The 21,950-nt window shown below is 44.9% G+C and overlaps 1 non-coding gene and 1 pseudogene across 1 annotated transcript; both read right to left on the bottom strand.

The window, feature by feature from the left end:
- Positions 1-2,582: 2,582 nt before the first annotated feature.
- Positions 2,583-19,459, bottom strand: LOC124081216 (dolichol phosphate-mannose biosynthesis regulatory protein-like; annotated as a pseudogene).
- LOC124081241 (U8 small nucleolar RNA) lies at positions 13,913-14,026 on the bottom strand. Its single transcript, XR_006847991.1, has one exon. It is a non-coding gene; the product is annotated as a U8 small nucleolar RNA (small nucleolar RNA).
- Positions 19,460-21,950: the final 2,491 nt, after the last annotated feature.

The raw sequence follows: 21,950 nt of genomic DNA, 5'->3' as shown, positions 1-21,950 counted from the left end.
GTACATATGTCTTCTTTCAAGCACAGCAAGAGTGATTTTCAAAAATTATTTATTTATTTATTTTTGGTGGTACTGGAGCTTGAACCCAAGGGTGCTCTCCCACGGAGCTACATTCCCAGTCTCTTCTATTTTATTTTTTATATTTTGAGAGAGGGTCTTGCTAAGTTTCCTAGGCTGGACTTGAACTTGTGATCCTTGTGCCTCAGCCTCAGAGTAGCTGGGACTGTAGGCCTGTGCCACCATGCCTGGCAGCAAGAGTAATACTGACCCCATTTCATTGATGAGAAAAACAGAGAATACTGTTGATTGAGCTGAATTTGTCCCAATGTCCCCATTCTTTATTCTTTGGGTGTAACTAAACTGAAATCTCTCCTACTAGGGAGGACTTTCCAGTTGAGGCAGTGCATTCAGCAAGTGGGGGCTGGCAATGAGAGGCTGAGGAAAGACCCTGAGCATTTCTGGAGTGGCTTTGGGACTTTCTGTCCTTTTGTGTGTGTGTGGTGCTGGGGATTGATCAGGGGTGCTTTACTGCTGAGCCACATCTCCAGTCCCCCACTTTTTTTTTTTTTTACTTTCCAACCCTTTTAAAAAATTTTTTCTGAGACAGAATCCAGCTAAATTGCTGACACATAGTAGGTGCTCTATAATATTACTACCAGTACATGCCATGACCCCAGGGCTTCCTCTCTAGAATTAAGGGAACTTGACATCCTCCTGCCTCAGCCTCCCAAGCTGCTGAGATTACAGGTGTGCACCACCATTCCCCACCATTTTTCTCATCTTTAAAATGAGGCTAACCAGCCAGGCACATGGTGCACACCTATAATCCCAGCAGTTTGGGAGGCTGAGACAGGAGGATGGCAAGTTCAAAGTTAGCCTCAGCAACCGCAAGGCACTAAATAACTCAGTGAGATCCTGTCTCTAAATAAAATACGAAATAGGGCTGGGGATGTGGCCCGGTGGATGAGTACCCCTGAATTCAATCCCTGGTACAAAAAAAAATGAGGCTAACCAGAAGTCATGGTACACACCTGTAATCCTAGAAACTCAGGAGACTAAGGTAAGAGAGTTGCAAATTCAAGGTCAGCCTGGACAATTTAGTGAGCTCCTCAGCAACTGAGTGAGATCCTGTCTCAAAATCAAAAATAAATAAGGACTAAGGAGGTAACTCATTGATAAAGCACCCCTGCATTCAATTCCCAGTGCCAAAAACGGGGGTGGGGGGGTAATAATAGAGTTGTGCCAAAGTTTCAATATGTAAAATGCTATACAAATTGGTGTGCCATAATAAATTGTGTTGCATTTAATGTAGAATTAAGGGAACTTTATAAAAACTTTATAAGTCAAGTTGGTGAACTGGGAGTAGAAGTTCCATCTGCCACTAAAAGGCTGACCCAGTGCATTTTTCTTGCCTGTGGCATTTTCTGCATCTGTGACACACGCATGGTGTCTGTGATGTCCAAGGCACAAAGGCCAGGTGGCTTTATGGTGGGGTAGGGATGAGGAAGAGGAGGTACCATGTTTCTCTGGATTTTGACCAATCAACCAGAAACTTCAAAAAAACATACTCTGGACTCTCCTCAAACCCTCATTAGCAAGCACTTTTAGCAGCATATTGCAGAAACAATTTCATAAAAAGAAAAACATCAATGCAGATGACAGAATGTCAACAATACATACAAATGTGGTACCAGATCTTCGGTATCAATGCTGAAACAATATTCTGGTGCCATTCTTACATCCTGTTTTCAAAATCCTTATCTCTCTATTGTGGGTCCAGGCTGTCTTCTGATTCCCACCCAACCCGACCCATTCTTTCTCTCTCTTTCAGTATTAGGGATTGAACCCAGGGCCACTGAACCACAGAGCCACATCCCCAAGCCCCTTTTAAATTTTTTATTTTGAGACAGGGTCTCACAAAATTGCTGAGTCTGGCTTTAAACTTGCGATCCTCCTGTTTCAGCCTCCCCTGTTTCTGGAATTACAAGTGTAATCTCTGTGTCAGAATTATCTTTTTTTTTAACCATCAACATTTATTGTTGAGTTCTCCCAAACAGGCCACCCTGGGCCAAGGGCCTGCGTCTCCTAGACAAACATGGCCCGAGGGGCGGGGGGGACTGGGGTGGCTGCCTTAATATGTTCCAGTGGCCCTGGGGTCTTCAGGCTTTCTCAGGGCTTTCCAGGTCCGGATGTCCTTGTGGAGTCTGGGTGGTGTCCGACTCAGAAGCTGCCTTTGGGGAGCAGCAGTGCTCAGGGGACACAGGGAGAGGTCATGTGCTTCCTCAGCCCTGCTAAGTCCCACGTCGTCAGTATGTCACTGGAGGGAAACTGAGGCAAGAAGGTGGTACCCAGAGGGACAAGGGACAGTCTGAGAGTGAGGCGGACAGGCCCTGAGATGGAAGGGAACAAAAGGGAGGTTTCCAGTTCTTTCTCCCTCCCTCCTGGCTTCTGGAAGGATGAGCAGGAGAGGAGAGGGCTTTGGTCTGCTCCATCTGAGGGGCTGCCACGCCTGGACTGTCCTACAGGCCCCTGCTCTGGAGGGGATGGAGAGAGATGCCGGCAGCCTCCTCCTTGTTGGGCCTTCACTGAGCCTTCTTGGTCACCCTCTGGTTCTTCATCATAATATAGGTGATGAATGATCCCACAGACAGGAGCAGCAAGAGGCCCGTGGCTGGGGGATGGTAACCGCATATGCTTGAGGGAGGAAGATCTTGAGGATGACATGCTCGTTGTCGATGAATGACAAGAGGATCACCCAGGCGGTACAGTAGGTGAAGATGATCAGGCCAACAGCAACAAGGCCGAGTCCCACCACCTGGTTTGTCCCTGTGGCTTGGAGAAAAGGGAAGGCTCAGAAGACAAGTGACTATCCATTTAGGTGCACTAATGGAAGGGGCATTGCGGCCAGTTCACGCTCTAAACTTCTCATTCACTCAACAGCTCTACGGAGTGGTGGATTCTGTACCATCTCCAGGCGCTCCTGCTGGGCTTCAGCGTTTCCACCCACACACAGGCAGGAGAGAGCAATCTGGCTCCGAGTGCCCAAGCCCCAGCTCCAGAGCACCCCCAGCTCCACCCTCAGATGCCTTCAATGCCACAGGCATGTGGCCTCAGACTCACCATTACTGTGTCAGATCGATCTATCTATCTATCTACCTATCAATCATCTATCTATCTACCTATCTTTTCAGTGCTGCAGATTGAACCTAGGGGCACGTTACTACAGAGTTACATCCCCAGCCTATCTATTTCATTTTGAGACAGAGTCTTGCTAAATTGCTGAGGCTGGCCTCAAACTTTTGATCCTCATGCACAAGTTTTGATCACAAGTTCAAGACCAGGCTCAGAAACTTAGTGTGACTTATCTAAAAAAAAGAAAGAAAGAAAAGAAAGAAAGAAAGAAAGAAAGAAAAGAAGGACTGGGGATAAAGTGCCCTGGGTTCAAGTTCAATCCTCAGTCTCCCCCCCTTGTACATTTAATGCAATTCTCTTTCTTCTGTATTGTATTGCAAAAAGCTATGCAGTCAGGAGAAGGAGGAGGAGGAAAATAAGAAGAAAAAAAAGAAGGAGAAGAAAGAAGAGAAGGGGAAGGAGGGGGGAGGGGAGAGGGAGAAGGAGGAGATTCTCTGATGCTTGTTGTGGCCTGGATGTGGTCTGCTTGTGAAGGGTTTATGTGTTAGAAGCTTGATCCTCATTGTGGTTTCTTGAAGTGGAAAACTTAAGAGGTGGAGTCTAACGAGGGGTTATTGGAGGCACTGCCCTTGGAAGGATCAATGCAGTTCTTAGGGAAATGAGTTACTGTGAAGATGAGTTGTCATAAAGGAGCAAGCTCCTGTTTTGTCATGTGGTCTGTGCCTCCCACCATGATGCTGTCTGATGTGATGTGACACAGCCAGGCGGGCCCTTGCAAGAGTTAGTGCTGTGCTGTTTGGACTTTCAGCCTTCCAAACAGTGAGCTAAGTAAATTTTTTTCGTTGTAAATATGCCCTCATATATTTTGTTATAAAAACATAAAACCAACTAACACAGTACTCTTTGCAATGATTTTCAAGATAATGATATTAGGTTAAAAAGCAAAATACAAAATGATCTTAATGTGCCACTGAAATAAATCACAAAAAATGGTGACATTGGGTGTTTTTAGGAAGAGAAACCTGATGTGGAGCCAGTGTGGAGGGTGACTGTGTATTAGTTTCCCAGAGTTGCTATAACAAAGTACAAAAAACTGGGTGGCTGAGGGCAACAGAAACTTATTCTCATTCAGTTCTGTAGATTAGTCTGAAATCAAGGTGTTGGTAGAGCCACGCTCTCTATGTCCTAGGGGAGATCCTTCTTTGCCTCTTCCTAGCCAGCCATTCTTTTTTAAAAATTAATTTATTCACTCATTCTAACTTGCTATAGATGACAGCAGAATGCATTTCAATTCATAGTACACATATAGAGCACAATTTTTCATGTCCCTGGTTGTACAACAAAGTATATTCACACCATTTGTGTCTTCATACATGTACTTAGGTATAATGATGTCCATCTCATTTCAGTGTCTTTCCTACCCCCCATGCCCCCTCCCTGACCCTCCCTCCCCTTTACCCTATCTAAAGTTCCTTCATTCCTCCCATGCTCCCCTGCTCCCATCCCCATTATGGACCAGCATCCACATATCAGACAAAATATTTGGCTTTTAATTTTTTGGGAAAGGCTTACTTCACTTGGCATGATATGCTCCAACTCCATCCATTTATTTGCAAATGCCATGATTTTATTCTCTTTTAATGCTGAGTAATATTCCATTGTGTATATATACCACAGTTTCTTTATCCATTCATCTACTGAAAGGCATCTAGGTTGGTTCCACAACTTAGCTATTGTGAATTGTGCTGCTATAAACATTGATGTTAGCTCGCCATTCTTAGTGCTCCTTGGTTTGTAGCTGTATTTCTCCAATCTTTGTCTTCGTTGTCTCATAACATTCTCCCTGTGTGTCTGTATTCAGATTTCTCCCTTAACATAAGGACACCAGTCACATTGGATTTAGAGCCTGTTCTAGTCCAGTATGACCTCATCTTAACCTGATCTCTGCAAAGGACCAATCTCCAAGCCGGGCACTGTGGCATAGGCCTATAATCCCAGTTTCTTCGGAGGTTGAGGCAGGAGGATCTTAAGTTTAAGGTTAGCCTTGGCAACTTAAGGAGACCTTCAGCAACTTAGCACTATCTTGTGAATTCAATCCCCAGAACAACAACAACAAAAAAAAAAATTTTAAAAGACCAATTTCCAAATTGGTAACATATACAAGTTCCTGGGAGACATGAATTTTGGTGGCACACTTGTTTAACCATGCACAGCAACTTTTGGCTGCAGGCTCTTTCGTGTGTGTGCGTGCGTGTGCGTGCGTGCATGTGTGTGTGTGTGTGCGTGTGGTGTATTGCTTGGGATGCAACTCAGGGCCCTGTACATGCTAGTTAAGTGCTCTAGTGTACATGCTAGTTAAGCCATTTCTGCAGCCCAGTCTTTTGTGTCTTCTGAATTTTGCATATTAAGTGGATGACTAGGCACTCACTGCCCATTTGATGGCTATAATGTACTTTGGCCTCATTTAATTGCATAAAAACAAAAAAGTGTTGTGCCCAACACTACGTCCTTTTCCCTTTGAGCCATGATTACAGTAATTCCCGAGGCTCTAAGTCCCCTACAAGCAGAAGCCATCTCTGGTTTTGCTCTAGTACAACCCCAGTGCATAGTGCATAGTGCCTTGGTCTCAACAAATATTTATTTAAAGTACGGATTCATTGGGACTAGAGTAGTGTCTCAGTGGTACAGCATTTGCCTAGCATATGTGAGGCCCTGGGTTCAATCCTTAGCACCACATAAAAATAAATAAATAACTAAAAGATCCATTGACTATATAGATACACACATATATATGTAAAATATATTAAAAAATGCATTCATGGATAAGAAGGGATGAATATTTTGTTTGGATTCAAATACCTTGTTGGAAATAATTTTGAGCACTGGCATCTTTAAGTATGAAGAACAAACGGCAAATTGAAAAGATAATAACTTGCATGTAAGTATCCTGTGGTTACTTGTAAAGCTCTTTTACGTATGTGTTAATGTGATCCTCACACACCCTTGAGAGGAAAGCTGAGACCCAAGGAAATCAAGGTTCTCGCTCAAGTTCACAGGACTAGTAATTGGTCTGTTGGAAGCCAAGTCTCTTTGCTACTGTTGGGCTTTGGGGCTTTTTCTGCTTTCAACAAACAGGATTTGATGAAACACAGTCCTGCCTCAACGTAACCAAACCTACTGTGATAGAAATCTCAGGAAAGAAAAAAGCATCATATTTCTTTTTCAAAATAAAAAAAAAGATGCACTTAATAATAAGAGGTTAAAATTCAAATTTAATGTGAGAAAAGTCACACACAAAGCAGCTTTCTCCCTAGACTAGAACCTAAAATTAGAATGTTTAACTATTAAATATTTTGGTATGTGCTACATTTGCTTAAAACATTTGGCCCTGAGATGCATGAAGTGCATTTTTTCTAATTATTATTATTCAGTAGATTTTAAATGTTTTTATTTTCCTATTTCTTACTTAGGATATAGTCTCATCATAACTAACATTTTCCATTAAATTTTGAATACAAGACAACTTTTCAGGTGCTCTTTATCAGGAGTTGACAAACTCTCCTGAAGCCTGTGTTGTTGTTTTTTTTTTTTTTTTTTTGGATACTGAGGATTAAACCCAGAGGTGCGTAGGGCCTTGCTACATTGCTGAGGCTGGCTTTGAATTTGTCATTTCTCTGTCTCAACCTCCCAAGTCACTGGGATTACAGGTGTGCACCATGGTGCCTGGCTCTGAAACCTGATTTTTTTTTTTTGAAGTTCAAGAGTTAAGAATAATTATTACATTTATAAGACTTGTGGTAGACTTCAAAGGCATGTGCATATCTTTCTATCATTTATCGTCTACCCATCATCTGTCATCTATCTATCTATCTATCTATCCTTATACTCATCTATCTATCTATATCTTCGGGCCAGAAATCCTAGCACTTATCAATATATTCATGTATTTCCTCTCATTTCTCAAAGGATTTTATGGAAGCAGATGACCCTCAATGACTCCATAGACTTCTGCATCATATGCTCCTTCTTCCGTTGTGAGAGTGCGGCACCAGTGGCTTCTGAGTTGCTGGCAGGACATGGCCAGAGACAGGATGAGGGGCACAGAGGGTGAAGGCTGGACCAGAAGAGCACCCTCAGCTAAGAAAGGTGGTTTACAATTTTTGAGAACTTCACATTTCATGAGTGTGTTTTAGTTCCCTTTGTCAGTTTTCCAAGTAGTCCTTTGCTGGTCTGTATGATGTTAGCTACAGAAATATCAAAACAAAATCGCAGTCCAAGTAGAAGCTTAGCAGTGATTGGTCAGGCCAAACTTTGTTCTCTGGTGTCGTGTGGAAACAGATGTTCTTGCTTGCTCCTAGAGGAGATGCAGAGGCAGGCCTGGGGTGGGGTGTGCTGGGAAGCAGTCAGCAAAGAAAAATCCAAAACCAAAACTAAAAGAAGAGATTGAGTTGAGTTCTAATGACTATTGAGATTTGAAAGAGGCCTTATGATCCTCCTGCCTCAGCCTCCCGAGCCTCTGAGATTCCAGATGTGGACTGCTGTACCTGGCTACATGTTCCCTTTTTATAAGGAAGCCAGTCCTATTGGATGGGCGCTCACCCTAACAATCTCTTCTTGTTTTACTCTGCAGAACACCCTGCTTCCAAATAAAGTCACAAATACTGGCGGTTAGTACTTCAACATGTAAATTTTCTGTGTGAGAAGAACACAAGTTAGCATGTAACAGACAGGGACAGAGGGGACATAAAGAGATGGTTAATAATCTGAAATGGCCACTGGGGGAGATGAGAGAGATTTCACCACAAACAAGTGGAAAATCAGCTAAACAGTAGGAGCATCCAGCTGAGGTTTGAAATAAAATAATAATAAAAATGGCTAAAATTTATTGAGCCGCTACTATTTACCAAACATTATGTGGGATGGTTTTTGGCATAATCTTATTTAATTCTTCCAAAAATCTTATAAGCACTATTGCTTTCCCTGTTTTATACCCAGGTGAGTAATTTTTCCGGCTGTGCTCATCAGCCTCCATGTAGGAGCAAAGACCCGAGGATGGCAGGAAGGAGTCACAGTGCAGGTCTGCCACTTGAGATACATGAAGAGGGCCTGAGATAAGAAGCTTAAAGGTTTATTCATTGTCTCAGCAAGATGTTAGTCCACGGAAAATTAGGTCAGGACTGGGGGTACAATCCAGTGGTACGGCACTTGCCCAGCATGAATGAGGTTCTGGATTCAACCCCCAGCTCTGGAAAAAGAGAAAAGAAAAAGAAAAAAAGTTCAGGGGACTACTCAGAAGATCCAAAGTGGTGCTGTCCACAGAACTGCCATCATGGAAATGTTCCATATTTCCTGCTGCCTAGGCAGTAGCCACTACCCACACGTGGCTATCCTGTGCTTGGGGACTGAGTTTTACATTTAAATTTAAATACCCACCTGTTGCCTGAGCCTACTTACTGTCCAGCATATCCCAGATCTACAGCAGGCTGGAAACCAATACTAATGACCTGGCTGGACTCGGACCCTTGGAAACCACGAGACAATTGGGACTGGATTAGGTGGGCCCTAATTCCACAGTCCCGGGGTCCTTCTTGGAAGAGAAGACTGAGCTGGGAGAGCCTGGGTCACAGGGCCTGGACACACAGGACTCTCTCCTACAGGACTCGGAGGAAGCAAGGTCCTGCCAGCTCCTTTCTCTCTGACTTGGAGCCCCCAGAACTGTGACAGAGAACACTGCTGTTGTCTGAAGGCACCCAGTGTGGGGTGCTCTGCTCTGGTGGCCCTAATAAAACAAGCACTTTCATCTGGGCGAAAATAAAAGTCTCTGGTTGTGCTCTTCTTCCGACTTCCGGAGCTCTCCTCTCTGCTTCCTGTGAGCCTCTCTCCACTTCCTGCGTCCTGTGACCCTCCAACAACCCCCTCCCCACCCCAACTTGTCTGCACCCACACCCAACCTTACCGCTTCTCTCCAGCCTCAGAGACTTGGAGGAGGAGGAGGAGGCGTTTTACCCCTTGTTCACTGTCAACCTTCCACTACCTTCTCAAGAGGCCCTTCCACCCCTCAGTCTCTCTCCCCCTGGCTTATCCCTGGATCCCAAGTGCTCTCTCCTCCTGGTCCCTCATCTGTTCCCTGGTCCCAATCAGACCTCTGACTCCGCCAACCAGCTCCGCTGAGGTCATCAGTCAACATCAAGTGACACTTTTTGCCCTTCTCCTCCTTGAGCTCCTCAGGCTCTGGCCTGTGTGAACTGGTTCCTCCTGCTTGAACCTGCCCTCTCCTGGCCTCTGGAGACCCTTAGGGCTTTTCCTGGTTTCCTTTGCTCATCTGTCTTACCTCTAATCCACGCTTCTATGCTGCTGTTTCCCAGAGGTTCTGTTCTTTCTAGTCTACAGCCTCGTGGGTAATCTCATTCACACCCGTAGATTGAACCCAGGGCCACCTTACCACGGAGCCACATCCCCAGCCCTTTCTAGTTTTTATTTTGAGACAGGGTCTCACTGAGTTGCTTAGGGCTTCACTAAGATGCTGAGGCTGGCCTCAAACATGATCCTCCTGCCTCAGCCTCCCTAGTCACTGGGGTTATAGCTGTGCATCACCGTGCATAGTTTTAAAGTTCCCCATGTGGAGAAAGGACGGGTGGAGATGTGGAGGCTAGATCAAGCAGCCCTTCCTTGGAACTTCGCAAATATTTACCAGTATCTTTCCATTGTTGTTTAAGTTTCTTTAAATGGAGCCTTTTGTTGCCTGTAGCTAAGAGTCTCATTTGGTACGGTAACCTCCACTTCTAATGCTGTGTCATAGCTGTACCTCAGAACCGTCTCTCTGCCTGTCCCAATCACACTTCTCTACTCCCGAAAGGGAGAAGGATTTTTCTTTCTTTTCCTTTTTTCTTTCTGGTGCTGGGGGTTGAACCCAGAGTCCCAAGAGCATGCAATTACACCTGCTCCATGAGGAGTGTTTATAAAGCTTCTCTTCTCCCACCTCCCAAACAAGTTGTATTACCTTCTCCCTGCAGCAGAGCTTTTCTCCGAAGTCAGTCATTCTCTGTAGAATAAGGCAGATTTGATTTTTAGTCCCCGAAACAGGTGGAAAGGTGAGAAAACCCAAAATGTAAATTTGGGGAGTGCTCCCGGGGAGGGTGCTGCAATGAATTATCCACAAGTTAGTGGTTTAAAGTGACAGAAATGTATTCTCTTAGGGCTCTGGAGGCCAGAGTCTGAAATCGAGCTGGCAGCAGGTCAATCCCTCTGAAGGCTCTAGGGGAGAATCCCTCCATCCCTTCCTCTTCTGGGAGCGCCAGGCATTCCTTGGTTTGTGACAGCACCACTCCAGTCTCTGCCGCTCTTTGTGGACTTCCCTCTGCACGTGTCCCCGAGTCTTCTCCCCTGTTGTCTCACAGTTCTGAGTATTTCAGAAAATATGTGGCAATGGAAGGATGCTTGAAGCTGGATTTAGGTCGCACCTCATCAATCCAGGATGTTTTCAAGTTGGGATCCTTAATTATATCTGGAAAGCCTTTTTTTCCTTTCTTTCTTTCTTGTTTTTTGATGGGTTTCGGGGTGGATATTAGAGATTTAACCCAGGGCCATTTACCACTGAGCCATGTCCCCAACCTCCCCCCCCCCCCACCTTTTTTCCCTCTGTACTGGGGATTGAACTCAGGGGCATTCGACCACCACATAAGCTACATTCCCAGCCCTCTTTTGCATTTTATTTAGAGACAAGGTCTCACTGAGTTGCTTACCGCCTCACCATTGCTGAGGCTGGCTTTGAACTTGCCATCCTCCTGTCTCAGCCTCCCTAGCCGCTGGCTCCCCAAACCTTTTTATTTTTATTTATTTTTTTGTTGTTGTTTTAAGACAAGGTCTTACTAAGTTGCTCAGGGTCTTGCCAAGTTGCTGAGGCTGGCTTTGATCTTCCGATTTTCCTGCCTCAGCCTCCCAGTCTCTGGGATTGCAGGCATGTGCCATGGAACCTGGCCAAGACCTTTTTCCAAAAATGGTCACCTTCACAGGTTCTGGGTGGACATCTCTTTCGGGGGCACTCTTCAGCCCACAACAGGCACTGTACTACACAAATGGCCTCCAGGGACCCTCTACCAGGATCCCGGATCGCCCCCTTATCATTTCTTGGCTGGCTTATCCTAAATCATGCCCTTTTGCCCCACCTGCTGTTCTCTAGTCTGTCCCTTGGGCCACACTGGGATGCTCTTTCTGCAATGTGGGACAGATCACCTCACAGCCCTGCTTAAAAAGCATGGTCCTAAAAAGCAAGACCACAGTCCTGAGTATTTCAGAAAATATGTGGTAATGGAAACATTTCCCAGCTTTCAAACGATAGAGAATCAGCTCCAATTTGTAGATTAGAGCAATTTAAATGCATTCATCTGGGCCACGTCTGTGCATAACCTCCCACTCTGACGCCTGAATTAATGAATTAATATCAGGGCTCCAGGTTCTATCCAGCTGCTTTATCTAATTGGATGCGAATTAAGTATGCATACTCAGTAAAGTGAATTTGGAAGCTCCACAGTTCCTCAGAGGAAATAAACTTCCAAATGGCCAACCCGTTCCCTTCGACCCTAGCGTTAGATGATTTTCTTAAATTTCCCACACTTCATCACAGATTGAGAATGCAGAACTCCCACCATTAGTGGACTAGCACCAGGGCAAGAGATGGTTAGTCCAGGCCCAAACTCAATTCACTTGAGACCGTGCAGACCTGCTTTACTTCTGCAAATGCACAAAATGAAATTGAAATGAATAATATTCTGTAAAGCTATTGGATTGGTCCTTATAAAATACTAATCCTCAAGGATGCACTAGACATCACCTGTTGGACTACTTAGATTTCCAAAATCACTAAACAGATGACCAAAGTTTCTAATGGTGATTCATGAGCCATCACCATTGGGAAGCAAATTGTGTTTTAAAGAATTTAATTGTATCCCTAGAGCTTAAGACAATAAAGGATTAAGACATGAACCAGAAAGTCTCAAAGTTATCACCAAGTTGAGTCTTTCTTTTTGGGTCTATCCGAGGCAGTGTGGCCAGATTCCTGGCAGGACCATGCCCAGGACTGAGCTCTTTATCATGTACCATTACAGCTCAGCATTTGCCTTGAAATCTCCTGAGATAGCAAATGACAGAAATTGAACTCAATCTGGAATAATGTAAAGGAGTGTTTCTCTTGGCTCAGTAATTGAGAAGCTTAGGGAATGGTTTGGCTTTAGTCCTGATTGAAACCAGGGGCTTAAACAAATATTGTCAGAACACGGCTGCTTCTCCACCTCTCCCTCTCCTCTCTTTTCTCATGGTGCCTCTCGCCAAGTGGTACCTGGCAGGTTGCAGGCTTACTTCCTAGCAACTCAGCAACCTCAGTGGAAAAACTAGTACAAGCATCCCTTGGCACTCATAGGGATTGGCTGCAAGAGGCCCCCACCAGGATGCCAAAATCTGCAGAAGCTCAAATTCCTTATATAAAAACTGTAGCATTTGCTTATAACCCATGCACATCTCCTGTGTGGTTTTAGTTGTTTGTTTTTGCAGTACTGGGGATTGTACTCAGGGGTGCTTTCCCATTGAGCCACATCCCTAACCCTTTTCAGTTTTTTTAATGAGATGGGGTCTCACTAAGTTGCTGAGTCTGCCCTCTATCTTGCTGTCCTCGTGCCTCAGCCTCCTCCATCAGTGAGATTGCAGGTGTGTACCACCCTGTCTGGCTAGTTTGGGATCTTGACTGTCCCCAAAGGCCCACGTGTTGAAGGCGTGGTCCTTATCCCGTAGAAGTAGAATCTTTAAGAGGCAGGGCCTAGAGGGAATGAATTAGGTCACTGGGGTGGACCTTCAAAGGGCATTTTAAGAACATGGCTCCTTCTCTCCTTTTTCTTTGCTTCCTGGTGGCCAAAAGGCGAGTAGCTTGCTCTACCACGGGCTCCCTGCCATGAGACGCTTTCTTGCCACATGTCTAAAAGCAATGGATTTCAAATTGTGAAATATGATATATCAAGAACTATGTAATGTTTTGAACAGCCAACAATAAAAAATTAAAAAAAAAAATAAATAAAAAAAAAATAAAAGCAATGGATTTGCCCAACCATGGACTGAAACCTCCAAACTGTGAGCCAAAATAAACCTTTCTTACTTATCAGTTGATTATATCAAGTGTCTTGTTACAGTATCAGAAAGCTAACACACCCTTCACCAGCATTTCCTATGATATACATTCCTAATCTCTTATTAAAAATAAGAAAAATAGCCTCTTTCCCCCCCAAGAATAACTAATTACATTATTTTGTCACAGTAAAAACATTAGTAAGAAGAATTTTAATGTATTTTATAATTTTATATATTTTTGAACTTTATATAGTAAATATATACACTTTTTATTTTGTGCCAGGAGCGCTTTACAACTAAGCTAAATCCCCAGTTGTTATTTTTATATTTTATTCTGACACAGGGTCTTATTAAGTTGCTTAGGGCCTCACGAAGTTGCTGAGGCTGGCATTGAACTTGCAGTTTCTTGCTCAAGAATGGACAGATGTGATTTCCTAAAGGAAAATGATGGTGTGGTTTCTAGAAAAAGAAAAGGATTGTATCCTGGGCAGCAAAAGCAATACATCTACCCCAGCCAGAACGTGAATGGGCAGAATGCAGAAAATGTAACGAGAGCTCTGTCAACATTTTTATTGTTTAGTGGCTCAAAGGGAAGGAATTCATTGGTGTAAGTTCATATATGTATATATATTTGTGCGTGTGCGTGTTTTTTTTTCCTCCCAAAAGAATCAGATAGGAGCAATCAGGTTTTGCGAGTCCTGATTCCACAGAGACATTAATCACATATCACTGAACTCCAATCATCACGCTATAATCTGCCCTAAAGTTCAGAGCCTGACAATCTACAGTTTGCTTTGTACCAAAAAACCACAGCCCTGAACTTCATCAGATGTGGCCACTATGAGGTTCTGAAAAGGCCACGGTGGTTTTCAGGCCTATTTATGATGAACACTGAAGCCACAAGGGCTGATTGGCGTCTCCTGCACATTAGCTCTAGTGTGACTGTCATCACACCATGATGGACAGCCTGTTTGAAGGACCCACAACTCCCTTCCCACCTCCCTCTTAGACCTGACCTGTAGGCACTGCCCCTGCTCCACCCCCCACTCTGCAGTCTGTGACAGGTTGGCAAGGCCAGCGCTTGCCACTCCTAGATTTGCTTTTTCTGCACTAGGAAGAAGCAGCCACTGACCACTGGTTTATCAAGGACAATGTGTCTCTTTGAAAGCCTAGCCATGTGTTCTTGGGACAACATACTTGAGCTAAAACAACTATTCCCTCTTACAATCCCCACAGTAGGAAGGCCACCTCCACAAGGTCTGTTCTTTAACACAATCCTGTCTTCATAGGCTTCCTGGACAAATTTAAGACAGGATACTTGGTGCTTCCCCTGACCCCCAAGTGCTGGGGATGGAACCCAGGGCTTTATACATGCTAAGCAAATGCTCTCCTGCTGAGCTACATCCCCATCCTTAAGATACGATATTTGAATGAAATCTACTTACATATCCATCTGATTTTCCTTGACTGATTGAATCCCTTTCAGACCTTTTCTTGAAAATGGCCAATCTGGCCTGCTTAGACCCCTCCGTGGAGAGGACAGCTGCTATCCAGAGCCCCTTTGCCTCTCAACAGCTTCATCAGGAGAAGGCTCTCTCCCACCCCGAGCGACACTTGCCTCTCACCAACTCCCATCTCGTCCTAAGGCAGCCATGCAAGTTTGGCGGAATCTTCTTACCTCTTTTGAGTGGTAAATCAGGGTTTTCACTTCCAAAGATTTCTTGGGAATCCCTTTATGGGTCTAGGCTCATCATCTTGTTTCAGGTCAGTAATGAGGCAGGCTCCCGGAATGTGTCTCTGGCTTTGGTATGAACAGTCCCAAACTCGTGTATTCACCTGACAAAGTCTAGACTCCAGAGTTTGTTAGAAGAAGGAGGAGGAGGAGGAAGAGGAGGAAGAGGAGGAGGAGGAGGAAAAGTTATGATAGAAAGAATTTCAGGCCTGTAAAATGTGCCAAGGAGTGTTTATACAACAAGATTAAAATTTAAATAAAGAAATCCAAGAGCAAACTAAACTACAAGTCACAGTTCTCAGTGCGACCTCAGATAGACAGGTGAAAGGACAGGTTCCACTTGATTTGACGGTGCACACAGTTACTTGAGGTTCCCAAGCAGATGGCCATCCCTGCAGGATGTGGCCTTCAGGGACGAGTCTAAGTACCACGCTTATCCTGAGAAACTAAGTTCGAAGGCACGAGTGACTGCCCCAGCTCAGGCAGTGCCCTCATTTCAATGGCTAGGAGTCCTGCCATGACTGTGACCTCATTCAGGTCCAACTTACAGCTGCTTCATTGTGACCCTCTTGGCTCGGGCCACAACCCCAAAGCTATTTCCCATTCCACGAGACAACAAACTCATCTGCGAATTTTTATCACATTCTTAGAGACATCTGTGATATGCCCTCCCCTCTCTCACGAAAATCTCAAAACTTCTGAAGCAAAGTGCAAACGTTAGTCAAGTTTTCCAGAGAACCAGGGACCTAATTTGCCCAGTGACTTTGGCTTATAGTGAGGGTTAAATAAAGTTGGAAAAGGAGGACAGAGGGACCATGGTAATATATTCAAATGATTCATTAAAAACAAATACAAGAAGAAGCTTATGTAGGAAGAACAATATGCAGTTTATAAGCAAAATCCATGCTTTATACATTTTTATATAACAGTAATATAACACAGTCCTGTGTTAAGTAAATGTTAATTTTAAGGCAAATTGCTTTATAAGGTATATTTATGATTATAAAAACAAAACGGGTACTTTAAAACCTATAATCTAATATTAGATGCTGCAACTCTTTGGGTCCCGGCTGTTTTTATAATCAGGAATAAAAATGGCCAGATGGTATAAGCTGGCAGCCCAGAAATGCAGACAAATGCTGCCATCCAGACTCCAGACATTTCTTACCTGGACCACTTTAATTAGCTCCCAATTGGTCTCCCTGCCTCGTGGCTCTCTCTAATCTACCCTCTCCAGGGCCACAGGGCAATCTTTGTTGAAAATACTTCTGTAGCTCCCTAGTGCCTTGTGAATAATGTCTACAATTTTAATGTCATTCCAGCTCTCTAAACCTGGTCCTAACACACCTTTCTAATTTCACGTCCCCACATGTCACCAGACACTGAATAATCCCCTCCATTAGAATCCAACTAAGACTCTCGTTTATGAAGTCATTGAACCATGGAGCACACCCCTCTAGAAATTCTCTTTACAGCAGGATTCTGTGAGGGAAGGCTGTCTTTTCCAAAGGGGGCTGTGCCTGTAGAAGTGTCCTTCCCCATTACTCTCCTTACAGCATGGATGTTTGTCCCATGGAGCCGTGGCGCTGGGTCCCCTCCCTTTGAAGCTGCTAAGACTTGGAATCCGCCTGATCAGCGAATTTGGTGGAAGCAATGCTGAGTGCCTGTCAGGCAAGGTCAGAACAAGGACGGCACTTCTATCTGGGTCTCTGTCTTGGGATGCTCCTCCTGGATCCCAGCCACCATCTTCGAGGAAATTCAGGGCACATGGAGAAGCTGTATATGGGCATTCCAGCCTTCAAGGCCCTCAGCTGAAAGCCTGTGCCCATGGTGAGACATGTGGGTGAACAGGCCTTCTGATGAGTCCCTCCCACCCTTCAGCTTTCCACTGAAACCCTGGTCACTGCAGAGCAGAGACAAAACTGCTCCCTCTGGGTGTTTCCAAATTTCTGACCCGTAGGACCCATGGGCAATAATAAATGGCTTTAAATCATTAAGGTATAGAGTCATTTATTGAGCCAGAATAACAAATTGATGTGGGCTACTTACCTTGCTTCACTCCCCTCAGGTGACCACTCTTGGTTATCAGTCGACAGAATCCAATGATGCAGATATCTACATACAGGGCTTGTAAATTCAGGACATCCTTGGGAAACAAAGAACATTTGGATCTTTATGATGAACTGAAGGGTATACTTGTTCATGCATATTGCTCAGTACCTTAGTACCTCAGTACCTTAGTAGCTTAGTACCTCAGCTGTATATATAATGCATATTTCCATGTAATGGGTGACATATGCTGGTGGGTGGAGCTCTGGTCCCATCTTTGGTGAGCGGCATTAGTCAACCTGTCGTTGAGGAGAAAGGCACACTTGGGCATACCTGGATTTGCATTTGAGCTTCTTCTGTACCATGTCCTAAGCTCTTCTTTTCCCAGGATGTTTGATGTAATACTTGAAACTTCTGTTGAAGATTCTTAATACCATTTCTCCTCTGTCTCTATTTCTGCAAAATGATAGCTTAACTTGGCCTCCAGTTCCAAAGTTTTGTCCATTGGTTTGAACGATGATTTGTTCCATTAAAGATCCGATTCATTCCTAAGACCTATGTAATAACTTCATATGGATGTTCCGATATTTTTTAAAAATCCAATTCCTAGGTCTATTTTCTTTTCTTATACTGGGGATTGAACCCAGGGGTACTTAACCACTGAGTCACATCCTCAACAACCCCTCCCCCCCCCTTTTTTTTTAATTTTGAGACAGGGTCTTGCTAAGTTGCTTAGGGACTTGCTAAGTTGCTGAGGCTGGCCTTGAACTTGTGATCCTCCTGCCTCAGCTTCCCAAGTCATTGGGATTACAGACATGTGCCACCATGCCTGGTTCCTAGGTTGATTTTGCAATGATTTTTTTTCCCCAAAGGTACACATCCATGTTTTTTCTGTATCCCATGGGCAGTTAGAGCTCAGCTGTACTCTTGTTGGTCTTGCCTCCTCCTCTGGTTGAGGGTCCCTGGGGAACACATGGATATGCCCACTCTGATGCCTGCTCAGAGCCTGCATTATTGCCAAGGATTAGGGAGACAGGAAAAGGAACATTTGAAAGTCCATGACCTTCGATGCAGACTTGAGAGCGGATATCTCTTCAGAGTCTGGATGCTCAGGAGAGTGGAGTCTTGGTTGTGTAGGGGGTGGGGACCTGGAGGAAGAAGATCTGAGAGTCATGCCTGTCTTCTCAAACACACTTTAATTATACTGAAATAAGGCTGTGCATCACCTGGGGGAGTTTTACTTTGTTTAGAGAGAAATCATGAACCCGACTGTGAAGATCTAACTTGGGAAGAACCAGCAGGGTCACCTGCTTGCCTCTTCTTCTTCCTGCCCATGTTCCTCAACCTCCATCCCCAGTAGAAGACAGCATCATCTGTCACCCAGTAGGAAATGGCTGCTCATTTTAGATTTCAGTCTTTTCTTTCAGGTTAATTGCTTTTTCAGGTTGAAAACTCCTTGCAGGATGGAGCAGCAGCTGAGAGCACTGGTTTAGGGGTCCCAAAAGCCCAAAGCCCAAAGCCCAATTTACTCACTCGCTGCACATGAGCAAGTTCCTGAACCTCTCTGGGCCTGACTCCTGCCTCTTCCACGAGGATCATCATCTCACCCTCACAAGGGCCTTGTGACTCAAGGCACAGCAGGGAGCTGGGCATGTAGCAGGCTCTCTGTAAAGAGCAGTTGTTAGTACCTCTAGAATACCATGACCACAGCAGACGGTTCTTGTCGAGTTTCTCATTGTATAAACGAGGCAACTGAAAACTAGGAAGACGAGATGACTTACTCCAGGTGGTCTAATTAACTGGAGTAGAATCTGACTATTAAAACCAGGGTTTACTTAAACCCCAGAAATAATGTGGATGAGGTTGGGGAGATGAATTTATATTAGATGAGTCAAAAATTTGTAGGTCTTTTTAAACATTTTTATAATTTTTTTTTTTTGGTACCAAGGATTGAACCCAGGGCTGCTTACCCCTGAGCTACATCCCCAGTCCCTTTTTTTTAAATTTATTTTTTATTTTGAGAAAGACTGGCCTTGAGCTCACAATCCTTCTGCCTCAGCCTCCGGAGTCGCTGGGATGACAGGGGTGTACCACAGTGTCCTGCTGCAGGTGTCTGATAATTCATGTGCTTAACTTTTTTCTCTTTAATGTGGTAAAATATACACCAAACCAAATTGCTCATTTTAATTCCCTATAAGTACACAGTTTTGTGGCGTTAAGTATGTTCACGTTGTGTAGCCATCACGGCCATCATCCCTGGAACTGATGCCATCCATCTTCCCAGGCTGAAACTGTATCCCCAATAAACCATGGTTAATACACTTTTAAATCAGAATCAAGATATTTCAAATTAGGAAGTAGGTTCTAGGGTAATCTAGCATGGGGTTATGACTTAAGAATCTCACGCTTCTCCTTCAACGATTGGTGGATCATCGCCTCATTTTAAATCACTTTTACTTAGGAACTGTTTATTCCTTCTCCACAGCGTGTTTTCTGCTTCCCCTCTCCCATCCCTGGTGTCTTCGTGCCCTGTCCTGGGCCCAACTGGAGAGGAGCCCTGGGCCCTCTAGGATGCTTGGCTTTTCCGCCTGTCTTGTCACTTCCAGCTACGGTCCCCTACCCTATCTCTCCAAGACTCTTTGGTGACCGGAGTCCCTCTTACAGTTTGCACTGACACAATGTAGTGATCGAGGGAAGAGAGACCAGGGCTGTCTCCTCCTCCTCCAGGAATGACTGAATTTGATCTGATACACGGAGAACAGTAGCCTCAAACCAGTAGCCACAACTCATACGTGGGAAGCTGTCAGGTCAGGTCCCAGTCACAGCCCAAGTGAAAAGCAAAATCTTCTCACTTCAAAAACTGCTGCCACTGCCTGTGCTTCCATGAAACAAAAGCCACTCTGCCTTTTGCAAGAAAAACAAGAAAGGGTTTCTCTGCCCCAGCATGCTCTTCTCTCCCTGGATGGTTTCCAATCAGGTCTGACAACTTCAAAGCCAAATGTCAATCCCCATCCACCCAATGGCCATCTTAAATGCCTCCTTGTACGTCTCTGGGGTCTGGGGAGGGGTGGTAGTTAACAGTTGGGTGCCGAGGGAGATGGAAGGTTAATGTGCCTTGCATGGTCATGTATCTAAGGAGCATAATGACAAGACTCAGTGATAAGAGCAAACAGAATCGTAATAAAAAGACAACAGGTCATTTGCTCACAGCTGTGATTGGCAGTTGTTGGGGACTTGTCCTGCTTCCCAAAGGAGCCACCAGCGGGCTTATCCTCCCCTGGGGGATACTTAGAGAGGCTTCATGCCCTTTCCCAATTCCAAGGACAAGGCTCCTCATAGGACTCTGAGTCAGTCTCTACAAGTCCTTCTTTTGGGTTTGTTAGTGCTTCTTCTTCTTTTTAAGAAATATTTTTTTGTTATAGATGAACACAATACCTTTATTTTTTTTATTTTTTAATGTGGTGTTGAGAATCGAACCCAGTGCCTCACATGTGAAAGGCAAGCGCTCTACCACTAAGCCAAAACCCCAGCCCTGTTAGTGCTTCTTAATTACATAAAAATGATTTTTAGATCTCAATCACCCATTTAAAAACAAACCTGTTATGAGAATATTGATAAGAATACAGCCTAGCCATGAGTGCTTTACTCTGTGCCAGACACCGTAGCAAGCACATTGCCTTATTAATGGTTTATCTTCAAGAAGACCTTATAAAGTAACTCATCATCGGATGATAAGGAAACCCCAGCATTTTAAGGATGAACCACCTGCCCAGGTTGCACAGGCAGGCAGCAGTGCTGGGTAGATGGCCAGGCTAGCTGGCTCTGCTACTCGATCTGGATCCACTCCTAAGGAGGGCATTTTTGGCAGTCCACCATGATGTTGGTCACACGTGCTAAATTGTAGTCACATTCAAAAATGGACTGGGGGGCTGGGGGGTGTGGGGGTGTGGCTCAGTGGCAGAACACTTGCCTAACATGTGTGAGGCCCTGGGTTCCATCCCCAGCACCACACACATAAAAAAATAATATACAGTGAACATAATAATCATTTCAAAAATTGAAATAGTAACAAAATGTCTATTTTTTTCCCAAAATTTTAATGTAAAAATAAAGACAACACGTAATCTGGTATTTTAGATGAGCATGGTCCTAGCACGATCAGGAAGGCTGATGGCTCCACAGTCTTTCATTTCCTCTGGAGTATCTCATCAAGAGTTCTTTTACCTCAGTTTAAGCCATTTTTCTGCTTGCACCAGTGCTAGCAAGGGCCACCTCCGCGAAGGGCTGTCTCTGGGGGACCAGCTGGGCTGGGCAGGAAGGCAGTAGCTGTCACCTTGAGAAGGCCTCCTGCCAGCCCAGTGCCTTCCCTCTGCCCTAGTCTCTGGAACCAGGTGCTGTTACAATGGAGACACCCTCTGCAGAGGGGCTGGCTCCGTTCATCGGTGACACTGTGATGCTCCCAGTGAAGGAATCTCCTCTGCTCTCCTTTTCTAAGGATGTCTTGGGGGAAGTGGAGGAGTCAGAGATTGTTCTAGAGTCAGCTGCCTCCAGGAGGGTCAACAGTTTTCCAGGGAGACAAGGACTGGCCCTAGCATTGACCTGGGCCATGGACTGTGATTCCAAAAGGCAGAATCTTGGGGGTGGCCGTGGCTCTTTCCCCAGGAGGCAGTTACACGTGAGGTTTCCTGCCCATGGAGGCCCAGGGTACACCTGTACTCGGCTTCTGGCAACCTCCAGTCGGGGCCCCAGAGCAGGCAGGAACTGTCCAGGGCTTCCTGGGCCCTAGTTTCTCAGCCCACCTTCCTCTCGTTTCTCCCTCCCTCCCTCAGGTGGACTGAGCCTGTCAACCCTCAGGCTCACAGCCTCCACCTGGTTCAGTGTCCCACAGGAGGGGCAAGTCTCTAAGGAAGCCTTTAAGAATTGT

This window comes from Marmota monax, unplaced genomic scaffold, assembly GCF_021218885.2.
Source record: "Marmota monax isolate L192 unplaced genomic scaffold, Marmota_monax_Labrador192_F-V1.1 WCK01_AAM20220418_F8-fsc00114, whole genome shotgun sequence".
In the NCBI taxonomy this organism is placed as follows: domain Eukaryota; kingdom Metazoa; phylum Chordata; class Mammalia; order Rodentia; family Sciuridae; genus Marmota; species Marmota monax.
The sequence above is the reverse complement of the archived record's forward strand: the minus strand, read 5'-3'. Positions and strand labels throughout refer to the sequence as shown.